The following is a 15,538-nucleotide window of genomic DNA, read 5'->3' on the forward strand; positions in this document are numbered from 1 at the left end:
CTATGTCAACCGTCCGCAGTCTAGACAGAGTAGGGGGGAGGCTTTCAGAAAGATGGTGAGGGAGTACCTTGTTGACCATACCAATGTCCTTCCCGATCACTCTGCTACATACAACTACTGGGTTGAAAAACTGGATATAGGATCCGAAATGGCGCTTTACATCTTGGAGGTGCTGGGCTGCCCTGCCAGAGCCGTCTTCAGTGCAGCTGGTGCCATCATCACTGAAAAGCGCACACACCTGTCAACTGACAGCGCTGACAGGCTGACGTTTATAAAAATGAACAAAGCCTGGATTTCACCTGAATTCAACTGTCCACCCGGGGAAAGCAGCTGAACATGAAGATTCTTGGTATGTCCTCTCCTCCTCCTTCTCTTCCTCCTCCTCCTTTAATTCTCAGCCAACAGCCAAGTCTTCTTCCGCCATGCTGTGTCTGACCTAATTTTTGGGAGGCTCACTTGCTTCCTCACTTACTTTTAATGGTTCTCTGTGTCCTCACTGCCATGCTCTGACGTCACTACGTCTTCGGAGGAGCGGGACTGGTTGCCGGGGGCCCGCCGATTGCGTCCCCGGCAACCAGCCAGCTGTGTTATCTCTTTTTTATGTAGCCGCGGCCAGGGACTCACCACCCCTGGTCGATCAGCATCAGGTGTACCCTTGATGGTGTCTGACAGCTGGCCTAGCCAGTTAGCTGTCAGCACCTAGTTTCGTGTCCACTATAAATTCCAGCCCCTGGCCTCACTCCAATTTTTTTGGAGGCTCACTTGCTTCCTCACTCACTTTTAATGGTTCTCTGTGTGCTCACTGCCCTGCTGTGTCTGGCCTAATTTTTGGGAGGCTTACTTGCTTCCTAACTAACTTTTAATGGTTCTCTGTGTGCTCACTATCATGCTGTGTCTGGCCTAATTTTTGGGAGGCTCACTCTCTTCCTCACTCACTTTTAATAGTTCTTTGTGTGCTCACTGCCGTGCAGTGTCTAGCCTAATTTTTGGGAGGCTCACTTATTTCCTCACTCACTTTTAATGGTTCTCTGTTTGCTCACTGCCATGCTGTGTCTGGCCTAATTTTTGGGAGGCTCACTTGCTTCCTCACTCCCTTTTAATAGTTCTTTGTGTGCTCATTGCCATGCTGGGTCTAGCCTAATTTTTCGGAGGCTCACTTGCTACCTTACTCACTTTTAATGGTTCTCTGTGTCCTCACTGCCATGCTCTGACGTCACTACGTCTGCGGAGTAGGGGGACTGGTTGACGGGGGCCCGTCGATCGCGGCCCCGGCAACCAGCCAGCTGAATTATCTTTTTTTTTGTGTAGCCACGACCAGGGCCTTACCACCCCTGGTTGATCGGCATCAGGTGTACCCTTGATGGTGACTGACGGGGGCGTGGTTAGCTGCCAAGGAGAGAAGAAGTGTGGGTGCTGAGCTCCTGACCCAGCGACACTTTACAAGCACTTCCACGGCACACTTTTGTATTCGTTCTACACCTTGGGACGCCTTTGATTATCCTGCATCAGCCCAGCATGACACTGACATCGAGGAAAGCGACGCCTGCTGCCCGGAGGAAGCTGCAAGCCTCCCTCCCCACTGCTACGGGGACACAACATGGTGCTGTGTTCCCTTCAGCTCTCCTCCCATGGGACTTCCCTTCAGATGGCGGAGTAGCAGGCTTCTCCGACATCTAATGAGACAGCAGCACAGCGGTACAGCCTGGCCTCGGCTTCAGCTGCATCCCGTGCTAGCCAGCCATCAGGGAGAGGTAGGAACTGGAGATGAAGGAAAGCTAATGCAGCCCCCCCCCCCCCCCCGGGATTCGGGCGGGCTCCACTACTGTGCTGCCACAGCAACATCTCTCCTCCTTCCCTGCCTCCCCTCCGGTCTCTCCTCCCTCCCGGACAACATATGAGCCTGTCTTGCAGCTACATCTTACGCTCCCTACAGAACCTGTTTAATGGGATCTCCCTGTACAGAAGCACACTGTCGGTGCTTCCTCGTTTGCTTCAGCAGGGAAGCCTAGTGATCCCTTTGATGCTCTGATTGTCCCTGATACCCTGCTTACTACTACCCTTCTCGAGCAGATGCTACTTGCTTTCAGACACTCCATTTGGCTCCATTTGGACCATGTTCTTGCCACACTTGCAGACTCTGTCTCCGCTTTAGAATTGAGAATGCAAGATGTGGATGGGAAGGTTTCTGAAATCGTTCAAGCACATAATATTCTTGTGGACTCACACTGTCAACTAGAGGCAGAGATGGCCCGTCTGAAAGGCACATTGGCAGCAGTAGATGACCACTCTTGCAGTCATAATGTGAAATTAAGGGGCGTTCACGAGTCCGTTCCCTGCTCTGCTCTTCCTGCCTTTGCTCAAGATCTTATGAGGGAACTGCTACCATCATGTGACCATGGTGACATCGCTATTGATTGGGCGCACCGTCTGCCTCGTCCTGCCCATTTGCCTCTGGACACTCCTAGAGACGTCTTAGTGCGTATTCGACATTTGCATGGTAAATCGGCTTTTCTAGCAGCCACAAGGAAACATAAGGCATTCTCTCCTGCATATGCAACAATTTCAGTTTTCTCAGACCTGTCTGCTCCCACCCTGAACTTTCGGAGGTCTCTTGCCTCGGTTACAGCAGTTTTGAGAATAATGGAATCTCATACAAATGGGATCACTCTGCATGCCTCGTCATTGCTAAAGGTTCTGGCTCATTCAAGATCCGGGATGTCGACACAGGTTTACAGTTGTTGCAGACATAGAATCTTATGTAACTCCTTCAGGACCTTTCTGGAACTCTGTCATCTCCACCGTACAATGGGACTGCTGGCAGTTTTCATTTTATGACTGATTTTGCCTGTTTGTTGTTGCCCGCTGTAATGTTGCTCATTAGCCATTTGCCTTCCACCCGTTATGCACTCCCCTTGGCTTGACCAGACTCTGTGCCCCTACCCTTTGTCCGATGATCTGAATCGGTGTTCATTAGCCCTGATCGTCTTTGGTCTCTTTGTTTCTGTTGTTTCTCTGTCCCCTTTGTCCTGTTTGTCTGTTAGTCAGACGCGACATATCTATCTAGCTACTCTGCTTCACTGACATGAGCTGTCCACTTATGGGTTTGTGTGTATATTGTTGTCGTGTGTGCCTGTTGCTCCGATCACAACTGCAGCTACTTCACGGTTTGTGTTTTGTCTGTGAGTCTCATGTTACCTTTGGTGTGTAATGCATGCTACTATGGGTGCTGATCCCCGCTCCACTACTGGTAATGAGCCTTTGCCACATCGTTCACCTGCTGTTAGACTTTGCTCTGTTCTTTACATTTGTTTGTTGGTTTTGAGCTACTCTTCCATGTGACATATGCCTCAGCTTTATACACCTTGCTTGACTAGTACATAGACACCTTTGTTATGCTACCTTGTATTTTTTCTGTTTGTTGTAAAAAAAAAACAAAAAAAAATATTGAAACATTGATGGTGACTGACAGCTGGCCTAGCCAGTTAGCTGTCAGCACCTAGGTTTGTGTCCACTATAAATCCCAGCCCCTGACCTCACTCCAATTTTTTGGGAGGCTCACTTGCTTCCTCACTCACTTTTAATGGTTCTCTGTGTGCTCACTGCCATGCTGTGTCTGTCCTAATTTTTAGGAGGCTCACTAACTTCCTCACTCACTTTTAATGGTTCTCTGCGTGCTCACTGCCATGCTAGGTCTGGTATAATTTTTGGGAAGCCCACTGGCTACCAATTCTACCTTGGTCACTCTGTCCTCACCGCCATGCTGTGTCAGACTAAATTTTGGGGTGGTTCATATGCTACCTCTGTTTAAATGGTCCCCTGTGTTCTCACCGCAATGCTGTTTCAGGCTAAATTTTAGGGTGGTTCATATGCTACCTCTGTTTTAATGGTTCCCTGTGTCCTCACCGCCATGCTATGTCAGGCTACGTTTTTGGGTGGCTCATATGCTACCTGTGTTTGAATAGTTCACTGTGTTTTCACTGCCATGCAGTGTCAGGCTAAATTTTGGGGTGGTTCATATGCTACCACTGTTTTTAATAAGAAGAAATACTATATAGGAAGGGGTTAAGTTACCCCCCTTCCTTGCTGTGATGGGTGCAGTGCAGGGGAGGGGGGGGGAGCTTTTTACTCACCCTCCCAGGTCTTGTCTCTTCGCCGGTCCTCGGAACACTGAGCTCAGTGTGCCGGCTCCAGATCTTTATATGTAAGCTGGGCGAACATATAAATCAAAATGTTTCTTCTTATGTTGCTATTGTGATAAAAAAAAATTGCATAATTAGAAGAAACATTTGCTGTTGTAATTAAAGTAAATGATTAATTATTACATTGAGCTGTATTACCGGCAATAGTAATTACCGGTATTAATACAGCTTCCTGTAATAGTTAATATTTAATTAATATAGCACAATTCTGTTCTAATGAAGCTATTTTCCTTGTACAATAGCATAATTAAAATGAATAAAGGCTTGTTCAATTAAATATACTGTAAATAAATAATATTATATATATATATATATATATATATATATATATATATATATATATGCATTTATTTATATATTAATTTTTTTATTAACAGTACATTGAATTGCAAAAGCATTGATTCATTTTAATTATGCTATTGTACAAGGAAAATAGCTTTATTAGAACGAAAATGTGCTTTATTAAATAAATAATAACTATTACAGGGAGCGGTATTATTGCCGGCAATTGCTATTTGCCGCTTATACCGTTCCCTGTAATACTGTTTCCCTTCTTTCCCAGATGCATTCCAGAGGTGTTTGCATCATTTTCTAAAGATATCATGGACTTGGTGACCTCCGAAATCTTGATTTCCAGGTCCCAAGGATTTTTCTCCCATAGACTATAATGGCATTTGATATTTGATCGAATAATCAAATATCGGGAGCTATTTCACTATTCACTCATCTTTAGAAAGTACAAAATTTGATTAGAATAGACCGCGATACTCAACTATTAAATTGAATATTGAACCCTATTAAAGTCAATGGGATAAAAAGGCTATTTTTTTTGGAAACCTAAATTCGACCACATGATGCCAACTAGAGATGAGCGAGTACTAAAATGCTTGGGTGCTCAACACTCTTAACAAATATTTCCCGATGCTCGGGTGCTAGTTTCGACTAATGAATGGCAAGTTCACAGATTTGGGGGTAGTCGTATAGAGTATGCGTGTAACTAGTGCTGTTTTTTTTTTTTTTTTTTTTTTTTTAGGGCACCCCTTGCACAGGACACAGCACAGTGAGGATAGGTATAGCTGAACTACAGATCCCAGACAGCCAAGAGAATGTTAGCAACAGGACAAATTGCTGCACTACAAGTCCAAGCCAGCAGCCAAGAGTAGCAAAAAAAAAATAAAAATTAGAAAACGTTAAGCCCAAAAACGTTAAGCCCTTAGAAGGACTGATTGGCTGAAAAAAACCCGCCAATTATGCAGGAAGGGGAAGATGCCATTGTGTCGAGTATCGCGAGATGCTCGTCCGAGTAACGAGTACCGTCGAGTACCCTAGTACTTGAACGAGTACCAAGCTCGGACAAGCATGCTCGCTCATCACTAGAGTTTAGCTTTTTTGATGATGAGTCTAATGGACTCTACATTTACATCCTTTTAACTCATATGAATCAAACCCAAAGGAAATCCTTGAATGATAATGTCTCAAATACAAAAAACGGTGATATCCAGGTGTAGGTTAATGAAGGGAATCTCATGTGCAAATCTCTCTCATAGTTCTCTTATCTATCTGTCTTTGGCTCCTCTCATGTTTTACAGAGAGTCCTAGGACTGCATCCATCTTCTCCAGCCATTGTTCTAAGCTTCCGTTCTCTAAAGCACTATGTGTACTATAGCTGTGTATATACCAGTCAGACCACTGCTGCTAAAACGCGGACTACATGCTGAAAACAATGGGAGGGAAAGAGCGGCATATCAGGAGAAGGGGAGAGGTTTGTTATTTGGGTACTTGAGAGAAAAGAATGTTAAAAAAGATTTGTGAATGACTTTCATAAAAAACAAACAAACAAACACAACTCAAGCTTTCTAGTACTTATCAGCAGGAAATGGTGTATTCTCTCCAGTCTGTGTCCATGTGTCCATGTCAGAAACCGTCCAGGAAAAAATCCCCATAGGAAATGTCTCCTGCTCTGCACAGTTCCTGACATGGACAGAGGGGGCAGCAGAGAGAATACACCACTTTCTGTAGAACATACAGCATCCTAATTTAAAAAAATAAATAAAAAAAATTAAAGTAATTTATAAGTTGGCCTAAGCACTGTGTGAATGGACAGAATGTAATAAGAAGAACCTAATTAGTATTCGAGGCCACAGAGGGGTTTACTGATATTTTGGGAGCACAAAGAGGGTCTAACTTCTATTTTGGGGCACATAGGGACTTTACGACTATATATGGGCATAGAGTAGATTACTGTATAGAGGCTGCACAGAACAGTCTAATTTCTATATGGACATATATGGGGGAACAGAGGAACTTAACTACTTTATGGGGGCACAGCACAGGTGTAATTACTATATAAGGAATGTGTATGTAACTGCACAGTAATTACTGTAAACAATATACCCTGTAGAGAGCTTTTGTACCTTTACAATAATTATAATAATACCTTTATTTATAAAGTACTACCTACATGGAAGCACACAAGCGTCTTTCTACTCTAGGGGGGCACATCAAGGCCAGCATGTACAGTAACTGCACTGTAATCACGTATATGTTGTACTAAGCTTGTGTACCTTTATAGTTATAGTAATACCTTTACTTATAAAGTACTACCTACATGAGGGCGGACAGGGGTCTTACTACTATATGAGGGCACATCAGAGCCTGGATGTAATTGCACTATAATCACTTATATGTTGTACAAAGCTTGTGTACCTTTATAGTTATATTAATACCTTTATTTATAAAGTACTTCCTACATGGAGGCAGACAGAGGCCTTACTACTATATGAGGGCACTTCAAGGCCAGCATGTAACTGCACTGTAATCACTTATATGTTGTACAAAGCTTTTGTACCCTTATAGTTATATTAATACCTTTATTTATAAGGTGCTAACTTATTCTGCAGGGCTTCATATCACTCAATAGGTATCTTTCCCCATTAGGGTTCACAATCCAAATTCACCTCTCTGCATGTTTTGGGTGTGATAGGAAACTGAAGTTCCAAGAGAACACAGGAAGAACAAAAAACCATAAGTGACTATATGAATTGGTGTATTGGGAAAATACTGGTCTTTTTCTAGTGAATTTTATCTAGTAATGGTAATTATCAGGATGTGAATATATTTGCATCATATATACTGGTAATATTGAGCCTTTTATTATTTAATTAAATTTTTAAAAAATAAATATACATCCTGTAACAGCTGCGGTGGCAGTCCATGTCCCGCTGCCATCTCCGGCGCCTCAACAGCCCTGGCAAACAATGACTAAACTTCTGTTTGGGAACACACAGAGGGTCTAACTATTAAATTGGGGCACAGAGAGAATTTTCTACTATACAGTATAGTGGCACAGAGTAGATTAACTACAATATAAGGCTGCACAGAAGGATGCGCTATAGCTGCAAAACTTCAGCGCATGCTAGGAGTTGCAGCTACAAACACAAAATTTACTGACTGAGACGGTCTTAGTTGGTAGCTCTATGACTATAGTCTAAATTGTTATACTGTATAATATTTTTATGGATGGAAATGTGTCTTATCCAAAATGGGAAGTATGACTACACGTGATGGTTTAGAGGTTGGCAATGAAAGGTGGATGGTGATATGGCTGGAGATGATCGGCCACCCTAACCTCTGTGATCTCAGGAGACTATATCTGGAATTGTCACCCTGGACTCTACTGAGCGACACATAATGTACAAGTGGGGAAAGCAGCTAAACTTCTTCATAGGAAAGATCCAGAAATTTACATAGAAAATATCACTACGTCTCTGCGAGTGTTAATGCTTCACTTTTATTTTCTACTTTGCATTTTTCTTCTTATTTTCTCTAAGTGAAGAATATCTTCCCGTCCCCAGTGATATGAGACCTGAGTGTAATATTAGGACACCATGTATCGTAGTGAGTAGAACTGTGTATATAAGGCTGGGATTGTCATAGGGTGCGGTGACACTAAGATGCTGCCGACACTATATTACTGGATGCTGGGACCCCGCTCAAGTCTTCCTTTGTAGGATGTATTACTCTATTCCTTATAAAATTGTCATCATCTTCATCTACATCATCTTCACTTACAACTACGCTCCTGTAGTATTCCTGTGTGTGACACCTTATATAGTGACAAGTCAGTCTCCAGCACCGGCCTGTAGGCTCCAGATACAACCAGTGTATAAGGACTATGAATATGTACAGGACGGAGACATTATGGTCGGAGGAGTTGTCACTGTCCACAGTGCTGCATTTTTTACATCTGAGCGCCGCATGCTGTGTACACAGTAAGTGTGAGAGGTCTCCTGTCCTGTCCCAAAGTATATATTATACTGCACCCAGTGGCGTAGCGACCGGGCCGCTACTAGAGATGAGCGAACTTTTCAAAAGTTATGTCCAATCGGACTTTCAGATTTTTTCGGAAAGTTCGGTCCGACCGAATTTCAGATTTCTTCAGGTTTCATAGTTTAAAGCATCTATATGATACGGGGGTAGTGTATTTGGTTTAATTTAGGGCTCTTCATGTCAGTAACATCATTATCTTTTTGATATCTCAAAGTCAATTTTTTATTTTTTAGACTTCAATATTCACCATTACAGGGTCTATGCAGGAAACTCACCATTACAGGGTCTATGCAGGAAACTCACCATTACAGGGTCTGTGGGGGAAACTCACCATTACAGGGTCTATGCGGGAAACTCACCATTACAGGGTCTATGCAGGAAATTCACCATTACAGAGTCTATGCAGGAAAGTCACCATTACAGGGTCTATGCAGGAAACTCACCATTACAGGGTCTATGCAGGAAACTCACCATTACAGGGTCTATGGGGGGAAACTCACCATTACAGGGTCTATGCAGGAAACTCACCATTACAGGGTCTATGGGGGGAAACGCACCATTACAGGGTCTATGCAGGAAATTCACCATTACAGGGTCTATGCAGGAAACTCACCATTACAGGGTCTATGCAGGAAACTCACCATTACAGAGTCTATGCAGGAAAGTCACCATTACAGGGTCTATGCAGGAAACTCACCATTACAGGGTCTATGCAGGAAACTCACCATTACAGGGTCTATGGGGGGAAACTCACCATTACAGGGTCTATGCAGGAAACTCACCATTACAGGGTCTATGGGGGGAAACGCACCATTACAGGGTCTATGCAGGAAATTCACCATTACAGGGTCTATGCAGGAAACTCACCATTACAGGGTCTATGCAGGAAACTCACCATTACAGGGTCTATACAGGAAACTCACCATTACAGGGTCTATGCAGGAAACTCACCATTACAGGGTCTATGGGGGGAAACTCACCATTACAGGGTCTATGCAGGAAACTCACCATTACAGGGTCTATACAGGAAACTCACCATTACAGGGTCTATGCAGGAAAAAGGTCACAAATGCAGTGAAGGAGCAGCAGTAGTCATTGGAGGCCAGTGGAGGTCCAGCAATAGTCATTTGAGGCCAGTACAGGAGCAGCAGTAGCCAACATGGAGGCCAGGCAAGAACAGCAGTAGCCAACATGGAGGCCAGGCAGGAGCAGCAGTAGCCAACATGGGGGGCAGGAAAGATCAGCAGTAGCCAACATGGAGGCCAGGCAGGAGCAGCAGTAGCCAACATGGAGGCCAGTACAGGAGCAGCAATAGCCAACATGAAAGCCAGGCAGGAGCAGCAGTAGCCAACATGGAGGGCAGGCAAGATCAGCAGTAGCCAACATGAAGGGCAGGCAGGAGCAACAGTAGCCAACATGTAGGCCATGCAAGATCAGCAGTAGCCAACATGGAGGCCATGCAAGATCAGCAGTGGCCAACATGGAGGACAGGAAGGAGCAGCAGTAGCCAACATGGAGGCCAGGCAGGATCAGCAGTAGCCAACAGGGAGGCCAGGGCAGGAGCGGCAGGAGCCAACATGTAGGCCAGGGCAGGAGCAGAAGTAGTCAACATGGAGGTCAGTGAAGGTTCAGCAAAAGCCTATATGGAGGCCAGGGCAGGAGCGTCAGTAGCCAACATGGAGGCTAGGCAGGAGCAACAGTAGCCAACAGGGAGGCCAGGGCAGGAGCGGAAAGAGCCAACATAGAGGCCAGCGCAGGAGCAACAATAGCCAACATGGAGGCCAAGCAGGAGCAACAGTAGCCAACAGGGAGGCCAGACAGGAGCAGCAGGAGCCAACATGGAGGCAAGGCAGGAGCAACAATAACCAACATGGAGGCCAGGCAGGAGCAACAGTAGCCAACATGTAGGCCAGGGCAGGAGCAACAGTAGTCAACATGGAGGGCAGGCAGGATCAGCAGTAGCCAACATAGAAGCCAGCGCAGGAGCAACAATAGCCAACATGGAGGCCAAGCAGGAGCAACAGTAGCCAACAGGGAGGCCAGACAGGAGCAGCAGGAGCCAACATGGAGGCCAGGCAGGAGCAACATTAACCAACATGGAGGCCAGGCAGGAGCAACAGTAGCCAACATGTAGGCCAGGGCAGGAGCAACAGTAGTCAACATGGAGGGCAGGCAGGATCAGCAGTAGCCAACATAGAAGCCAGCGCAGGAGCAACAATAGCCAACATGGAGGCCAAGCAGGAGCAACAGTAGCCAACAGGGAGGCCAGACAGGAGCAGCAGGAGCCAACATGGAGGCCAGGCAGGAGCAACAATAACCAACATGGAGGCCAGGCAGGAGCAACAGTAGCCAACATGTAGGCCAGGGCAGGAGCAACAGTAGTCAACATGGAGGGCAGGCAGGATCAGCAGTAGCCAACATAGAGGCCAGGCAGGATCAGCAGTGCCAACAGGGAGGCCAGGGCAGGAGCGGCAGTAGCCAACATGTAGGTCAGGCAGGAGCAGCAGTAGTCAACAAGGAGGCCAGTGAAGGCCCAGCAGTAGCCTATATGGAGACCAGGGGAGGAGCGGCAGGAGCCAACATGGAGGCCAGGGCAGGCGTAACAGTTGTATTGGGGTGAAATGAGCAGCGGAAGCAGAATAATTAGGTTCATAGACAGGTGAGAGGCAGCAGGGCGGCAGCAGCAGCAGCAGGAATAATGGAAAGACCAGTACGGTCTAGTTCACATATAGGCAATAATAGAAGCAGAAAAAGTCCTACATCTTGGTGACAACAGGACCAAATCCTACTCTGTGGTATCAGGAGCAGGTGTCACAAAGTCCTTATCTATCCTTATCTATGTGGCGTTCATTTTGATGAAAGTCAGATGCTCCACACTATCACAGGGCAATCTTGTTCTCCTGAGACTCACAATATGACCTGCTGTGCTGAAAACTCGCTTGGATGACACACTGCTGGCCGGACAGGAGAGTATGTCCAAAGCAAATTCAGCGAGTTGTGGCCAGACATCTAATTTTCCCACCCAGTAGTCCAGGGGTTTGGGGATGTTAGGTGGCAACGTAGAGTCCAAGAACACCTGGACTTGCTGTTTGAGGTGTGCCGCCATGTCCTGCTGCTGTGCGGGTGCCCCTGTTACCCCGGCCTGTGGCTGCATGAAAGCATGCATCATGGACATCAGGCTCAGACTAAGAGGAGGATGTGGAGGAGGCAGCGCTGCTGGTGTGGCCCTGGTGGGAATGGCGTGAATGAGAGCACCGTGTTCCAAAGTCTGCCACTAACTGTGCACCCAGCTCCTCTCTATAATAATTCATTTTTTCCTCCCGTTGGGAAGTGTGAATGAATTCACACAGCTTGTTGCGATACCGTGGGTCCAGTAGTGTGGCCAGCCAGAACTCGTCCTGTTGACGAATCCTTTGCAAGCATGGGTCGGCCCAAAAGCATATCAACATGCGCTTAGCCATTTCCACCAGGGAGTGGGAAGGAGTCCCCACCTCCGTCTCCACAGCATACTGCCAATGGGTACTGCCTCCATCCTCCTCATCCTCCTAATAGCCCTTCATATCCTCCTCTGGCCCCCCTCTGGTCTGGCAGGAAGGCTCATCTCCTTCTCCTCCACCCGTCTCCCCTAAGAGTTCCTGTTCGTTCAGGTCCTCCTCCTCCTCCTCAACTTCCTTTCCCTCTTCTTCCGCCAAGCCTTCCTTCAGCAACCCAGGCTGTGACAGTGGCAAGACCTCTTCCCTCTCGCCAATGAGTCTCATCAGCTCCAGTACATGAAGTCCTGTGTCTTGCCCACTGACCAGAAAGGTGGCCTCCTCGGAGGGTCGTAGCAAGCGGCAGGTGTCACGCATGAGCTGCCACTGGCTGAGCTCCAGGTTACACAGGGGAGTCGCCTTGTCCGCCTACATCAAGAGGAAATCAGTCAAAGCCTTCCTCTGCTCATAGACCGGTCCAGCATGTGGAGGGTGGAGTTCCACCGTGTGGCTACATCGCAAATGAGACAATGGTTGGGAAGACAATTCCTCCGCTGCAGGTCAAGGAGGATGTGGTGAGAGCGACTTGAATGGCTGAAATGGTTACACAGATTTCGAGCCATTGACAGCACAGTCTGTAAATGGGATGAAGAGTTTAGAAAGTGTGTAACTATTAGGTTTTAAACATGTGCCATACACGGGGCGTGCCTCATACCTCCTCGACGCAGCGTGGAGAGAATGTTGCTCCCATTGTCACTCATCACTGTCCCAACTTGGCGTGGAGTCAGCCACGAGAGGATTTCCATCTCGAGCAGGCGGTGCAGCTCTTCCCCTGTGTGTCTCCTTTCACCCAGGCAGGTTAGGTGCAGCACAGCGTGACACCTCCATGCTACACCCAAGTGGTACAAAGGAGGAACACTGGCGGCTGAGGAGGTTTTGGACCTACTGGAGGAGGTGGAAGAGGACCGCGGCATAGGAACCCTTTTGTGACAATGGGGTGGTGTCATCGCCCTTCCCTGGCCAAGTTACTGGGGGTCCGCCGGCCATATTACATTTACCCACTGAGTAGTAATGGACATATACTGCCCTTGCCCGTAATTACAGCTCCAGATGTTTGTGGTTAAATGTACATGTCTGCACACTGAATGGCTCAGCGAGTCAGCAACCTTTTCGCGAACATAGCTATACATGGCCGGGATAGCTGTGTTGGAAAAGTAGTGTCGACTCGGCACCTTCCACCGTGGCCACGCACACGACATCAGTTCACGGAAAGGTGCAGAGTTGACAACTTTAAACGGCAGAGCCTGGAGCACCAGCAACTTGGCCAGGTGGGCGTTCAGCTTGACTGCTGCAGGATTGCTGGGTGCATATGTCTGCCTCCGGTATAGGGACTCTATAATGCCAGGCTGCCTACTGCTAGCAACACAGGGGCCAACAGCCGAAGAAGGGAGTGAAGCCACAATCCCTTCCACAGAGGAGGTGTGTCGCTTCATATGGGCAGCAATGGTGCTGGTGCCAGGATGGCAACTCTTGCCTCTTTTAATGCGCCTGTCGCACAGGGGACAGATGACCACATAAGTATCCTCCGGGCACTTTTTAAAAAAACTGCCACACAGGCGAGGTGTAGAGTCTAGTACCAACAGTCTGCGAGGACGGGCGGGAGCTGCCGATACTAGGACCTGCAGTGGAGGAGGTTTCCCCAGTGGTCATCTGCTTGTCCCTGCTACGCTTCCGACTTGTTAGTTGACTACTGCTGCCTGTCTGCTTTTTAGTTGTGGCGGGCCTGCTGGCGGACGGATTCCGGGTTGACGAATCCGTTGAATAAGCCAAATTCTGCTGTGGATCCCATGTAACATCCGATGTAGCATCATCCTGTTCCAGAATGATGCTATCATCCTCATCAGGCTACTGCCCAGCCCTCTCTCGTCTACTGCCTACTGCTCTCCTGCCAGGTCTAACATGGGCCTGCTCTGATATCGCCTCCGACACAGCTATGCCCTGCACTTGATTGTGCCCTGTCTCTTCATCCACGTGCTCATCGTCCTCAAACAGCAGTTGGCTGCTCATAGACGCTAACAGTTCCCTTGCAGGCGGCGGGTCAAAAGTTAGCGGGATGTTGCTGAGAATGTCAGATGGAGGACGTGGGGAATTGCTGCGTGCCCGTGCCAAGTCAGGGTCGTGTCCGAGGTACCCACAGATACCTGGCTGGCTGTCTCACTACTCATCCTTGTGGACGTCGAAGTGTGAGCCAGCCACTCCAGGACTATGGAATTAGACGTGTGGACACGACCCTGGTGTGACAAAGGAAGCTCAGGCCTGCCACTGGACCCTCTTCCTGTGCTACTTCCTCTTCTGCCCCTTGAGCCAGACTCTCTGCCCTGCCCTCTGCCTGAAACGCTTTGTGAGGTTTCCTGCTGCCGCTGTGCCATGACTTTATATTCAAATTCTGATTTCTACACTTAGTAGATGAGAACAGTATTTTCTGTAATATATAGGACACACACACACACACACATATATATATATATATATATATATATGGACTTGTAATATATAGGACAACTATAGAAATTGTCTATATATATATATATATATATATATATATATATATATATATATATATATACATATATAGCAATTTTTTAAGATATAATGCTATACACCTGAACCAGGTATTTTAATCTCTCAGGATAAGACGTATGTGATATACACACTTTCAATCAGAAGGGTCCAAGTATAGAAATAGGGTATATAGCACTTTTTAACCCCTAGACGACCCTGGACGTAACTCTACGTCCTGGGTGTTTCTCTGGCTATGAAGCGCACTTTGGAGCGGAGCGCGCTTCATAGCAGGTGGGGGCCGGCTGCAATCAGCCGGGACCTCACCGGTAATGACACGCTGCAGCGATCGCGCTGCCACATGTCATTAACCCCTTAAACGCAGCGATCGCAGTGCGGCCACGGCGTTTACGTGTAAGTGACAAAGGGAGTCCCCTGTCACTTACTGATCGGGACCCTCGCAGTGTGACTGCTGGGATCCCGATCGTTAAAACAGACCGCCGGAGGTCTCTCACCTGCCTCTGTGCGGTCCGATCGGCGATCTGCTACACTAAGCCTGCACAGTCAGGCTCAATGAGCAGATCGCCGATAACACTGATCAATGCTATGCCTATGGCATAGCAATCGTCAGTGTAAAGATCAAAGTAGTGAATGTAAAAGTCCCCCAAAGGGACTTCAAATGTGTAAAAAAAAAAAATTTAAAACACTATTACACTACCCCAAAGCCCCTCCCCCAATAAAAGTTGAAATCAACCCCCTTTCCCATTATATAAATGAAACATATAAAAATAAATAAATAAACATATAATATACAGTAGCGTGCGTAATTGTCTGATCTATTAAAATATAACAAGTGTCATTGCGAACGGAGAACGGCGTAGACGAAAAGAGGGGGAAAAGTGCGCGGATTTCCGATTTTATGTTACGTTATATATATAGAAAAATTCATAAAAAGTGATCAAAACGTCCGATCTTCACAAA

The sequence above is a fragment of the Dendropsophus ebraccatus genome, chromosome 4 (genome assembly GCF_027789765.1).
Source record: "Dendropsophus ebraccatus isolate aDenEbr1 chromosome 4, aDenEbr1.pat, whole genome shotgun sequence".
Classification (NCBI taxonomy): domain Eukaryota; kingdom Metazoa; phylum Chordata; class Amphibia; order Anura; family Hylidae; genus Dendropsophus; species Dendropsophus ebraccatus.